The 4749-nt window shown below is 41.6% G+C and overlaps 1 protein-coding gene across 1 annotated transcript in view; it reads right to left on the minus strand.

The window, feature by feature from the left end:
- The window catches only part of LOC106807225, a 48760-nt gene that overhangs the window by 40034 nt on the left and 3977 nt on the right, over window positions 1-4749 (minus strand). The gene's annotated exons all lie outside the window — the stretch shown is intronic.

Genomic DNA, 4749 nt, shown 5'->3' on the forward strand with positions numbered 1-4749 from the left:
TCTCACCTCACACCTCATCTCACACCTCATCTCACATGCTCTCACCTCACACACCTCACCTCACATGCTCTCACCTCACGCACCTCATCTCCCACCTCACCTCACATGCTCTCACCTCACATGCTCTCACCTCACATGCTCTCACCTCACACCTCATCTCACATGCTCTCACCTCACATGCTCTCACCTCACATGCTCTCACCACACACACCTCATCTCACACACCTTACCTCACACGTTATCACACCAACACATTCACCACCCGACATGTGTACAGTACAACACGGAACGAGAGACACGTCGTTAACATTTCATTATTCCACGTCGTTAGAACAGTTAGTATCACCCGAAGAAGACATATTAATAAATGCGAGGTAAGTCAGAGCATAATCTTAACTTACAACTGTGGCACTGAATTACAGATGCGTTAACCACATAACTACACCAATATTAGTGATCTCACTCTGTATCTAGCACTAGAGCAGCTGTAGTATACGTATACTTTCAGGGCAGAGCTAGCTGCAGTGCATTGTCGGTAATACGATCGGATTCTTGTTTAACATCGGGCGACGTTGTTTATAACTATTAACATTTCACGATGACGACTGAATCTGGGTGTAGAGACCATCAGATACCGCTCATCTATAGTGTCATGCAAGACACAGTGTCACCACGCACACCATGCAGAAACCAGAGACCTGTCATACACAATGACATCACATACGATGACATCATGCATGATGACATCATATATGACATCACAGACGATGACATCATATATGACATCACATATGATGACATGACATACGATGACATCACATATGATGATATGACATACGATGACATCACATACGATGACATCACATATGACATCACATACGATGACATCACATATGATGACATCACATATGATGACACGATGACATCACATATGATGACATCACATATGATGACATCACATATGATGACATGACATACGATGACATCACATATGATGACATCACATATGATGACATCACATATGATGACATCACATACGATGACATCACATATGATGACATCACATACGATGACATCACACGATCAGTACATACTGCTAACACCATCAGTGGCAGCAGCATGACAGTAGAGTGACATAACATGCACAGCACTACACATAGCTGGAGGGGTAGATAGAGGGTAGGTGGAGCGAACACTAGGGGTGGGACGATTCATCAACGTATCATGATACAAACCTTGACAATACATCACATGTATCGATATGTTTGACCATTCACGATACAAGTATCGATACTCTATTGACTGAAATCCATGTCATTTAGTAGCATAGTTTCATAAAAAAAAAAAATGAAACACGACACGATTTACAATACTGATTTGTGAAAGGTTGCAAGATTGCGAAAGCCCCGGCTGAGTGCATAGTTTGCTGGGTAATTTCTCTTGAAAGTATTGTGATACATATATCGTATTTTGAAGGCTGTATTGTAATAGGTATCGTATTGTGAAGGCTGTATTGTGATACATATCGTATTGTGAAGGCTGTATTGTAATAGGTATCGTATTGTGAAGGCTGTATTGTAATAGGTATCGTATTGTGAAGGCTGTATTGTAATAGGTATCGTATTGTGAAGGCTGTATTGTAATAGGTATCGTATTGTGATGGCTGTATTGTAATAGGTATCGTATTGTGAAAGCTGTATTGTAATAGGTATCGTATTGTGAAGGCTGTATTGTAATAGGTATCGTATTGTGATGGCTGTATTGTAATAGGTATCGTATTGTGAAAGCTGTATTGTAATAGGTATCGTATTGTGAAGGCTGTATCGTGATATGGAGCGCATTGTAAGCTACCGGTATCGTCTCACCCCTAGTGAACCGTCACTCTAATTTTCACACTTGCTGGCTACACAACTCTCCTCCCTCTCGCGCTCCCTCTCTCTGTGATTGAAGTTAGCAATAAGGCTTGTAGGGTTTATAAAACATGCTAGCCATCCAGGTAGGAAACGTGTGGCCACGTTCATTGCTAGACGTCAGCACAGCTAGGTAGTATAGATGTCACCAATAGCAGGCGTGATGTCACCACGAGCAGGTGTGATGTCACCACGAGCAGGTGTAATGTCACCACGAGCAGGTGTGACGCGAGATAGACCACACAACGAGAAGCAGCAGCAGTCACGTTCACAACCTTCCGTTACATGCAGAAGAGTAGAAGGAAAGGTAAAGAACCCTTCCCCCAATCAGCTCTCTCTCTCTCTCNCGTGTGCCAATTTCCATGCGTTTGTCAAAAAGTTCACAATTCACATGATTTATGGCTCTTAGCTACTGTACCATAATTATATAATAATTGATCACATAATTACCTGTCCGTCTGAGCGCGTGGTCACGGCCTGCAGCGTGCATGTTACTGCTAGGTGCTTAGATTAAGGGTGTATATAGGTAGTCGTGGATGATAGAGGTGAGGTGTGCCACGCGATAAGGGGGTGCCTACTCGGCCGGGTGGTGAGTGGTTAGACGATTTCCTGTGGTGTTATTATTGATGTTGCTGCTGCTGCTGCTGTTGTTGTTATTGATGTTGTTGTTGTTGTTGTTGTCGTCGTCGTTGTTGTTGTTGTTGTTGTTACTGCTGCTGATGATACTGTTGTTGTTGTTGTAGCTTTAGTTGTCGCAGTTGTTGTTGATGATAATGTCGCTGTTGATGCTGTTGTTATTGTTCTTGTTGCTGCTGTTGTTGTGTCTGTTGTTGTTGATGTTGTTATTGTTGCCGTCGTTGTTGTTGTTACTGCTGCTGCTGCTGTTGTTGTTGATGTTGTTGTTGTTGCCGTCGTTGTTGTTGTTACTGCTGCTGCTGTTGTTGTTGATGTTGTTATTGTTGCCGTCGTTGTTGTTGTTACTGCTGCTGCTGTTGTTGGTGATGCTGTTGTTATTGTTGTAGCTTTAGTTGTCGCAGTTGTTGTTGATGATAATGTCGCTGTTGATGCTGTTGTTATTGTTCTTGTTGCTGCTGTTGTTGTGTCTGTTGTTGTTGATGTTGTTATTGTTGCCGTCGTTGTTGTTGTTACTGCTGCTGCTGCTGTTGTTGTTGATGTTGTTATTGTTGCCGTCGTTGTTGTTGTTACTGCTGCTGCTGTTGTTGGTGATGCTGTTGTTATTGTTGTAGCTTTAGTTGTCGCAGTTGTTGTTGATGATAATGTCGCTGTTGATGCTGTTGTTATTGTTCTTGTTGCTGCTGTTGTTGTGTCTGTTGTTGTTGATGTTGTTATTGTTGCCGTCGTTGTTGTTGTTACTGCTGCTGCTGTTGTTGTTGATGTTGTTATTGTTGCCGTCGTTGTTGTTGTTACTGCTGCTGCTGTTGTTGTAGATGTTGTTGTTGTTGTTCATAGCTATAGCTCGCGTGGTTTACCTCTGCAGGATCCTGCTTTGATAACTAACGTGTCAGGCTATGAGCCCTACCAGCGAGGCACGGAGCAGGACGTGTGGATCAAGTGGCCGACAGGCACCAGCCCCGACGAGGAGGAAACCGGCAACGACTATATGCTAGGCTACGTAAGACATCGAACTTAACCTTGACAAACCCGTATGTCCACATAATTATATAGCTTATCGATTGAGAAGAATTGGCTTGAAAATTGCATATGTAGCCTACATAATGCACAGTTTCACATTATACAAAAATTGCATATGTATGTGTGTGTTCATGCATGGTAAGACACGTGGGGGTAAATTTCGACATTCATTGATATATGGCGGCGTTTTAGTGAGTGACGGATAGAATAGTTTTTGTTTGGGTTCTATATATATATAATATAGATTTTGTTTCTATATGTTATAAAATACAGCTCAGTGTTCTAGCTGTATATAATAACATGTTTTTATATTATCTATTTTTTGTTTTTATATGTTTTATAATATACAGCTTAGTGTTCTAGCTGTATATAATAATATAATTACGTGTTATATAATTTATGTTTATATATGTTATAATATTATATAATAACGCTCAGTGTTCTAGGTACACCAAGCATCTCACATCATATCCCCTGTTTACTGTTTTCGCTTGCAGGTCTGGCCGCGAGGAAAAGTTGTCTTCCCAGACTTCTTCAAAGCGAGCACGCAGCAGTGGTGGCAGGACGAGATCGTCAAATACTACAAGGAGACGCTTAAGTTTGATGCCCTGTGGCTAGTAGGTTTACATCCGCAGTCTGTCGAGTCGAAACCCGAGTCAAGAAAAAAAGAATCAATGAATCAATGAAAAATTTTCAGCGTTTAATTCACTACGATTATTACTAAGAACTTCCGCTGGAATATATTTACTAATTAGTGAAGTCTATTAAGGAGACATGACCTGTAATTTAAGTGTTCTCGGGCATTCTTCGTCTGACATTAACAGCTAGGTGTTGTGAGTACGTGTGAGTTCCGATATGGGTGCAAAAAGCACAAACTATAAATGAGCTAGTGTGTGTATCCCGGCAAAGCGCTGCCAATTATACCCTGTCAATCATCGGTGGGGGCGTGGTGGTTCTGGGCCAAACTGAGAGTGCCTGAGAGCACCTAAATCTTGTCGCTTTAACATGTTGAGTTGAGTAAAGCATGGGAGCGGAGAACGATCCGTTCCCTGCTTCCCGTTTCTGCTGTCATTCTAAGAGAAGCGAGAAGCAGTTAGCTTACGATAAACCTCAGTCGCGTGCGTTGCTATGAACGAAGTATATATATATGTATATGTTATATATATATATATATATATATATATAT

The sequence above is a fragment of the Priapulus caudatus genome, unplaced genomic scaffold, assembly GCF_000485595.1.
Source record: "Priapulus caudatus unplaced genomic scaffold, Priapulus_caudatus-5.0.1 Scaffold202, whole genome shotgun sequence".
Classification (NCBI taxonomy): domain Eukaryota; kingdom Metazoa; phylum Priapulida; class Priapulimorpha; order Priapulimorphida; family Priapulidae; genus Priapulus; species Priapulus caudatus.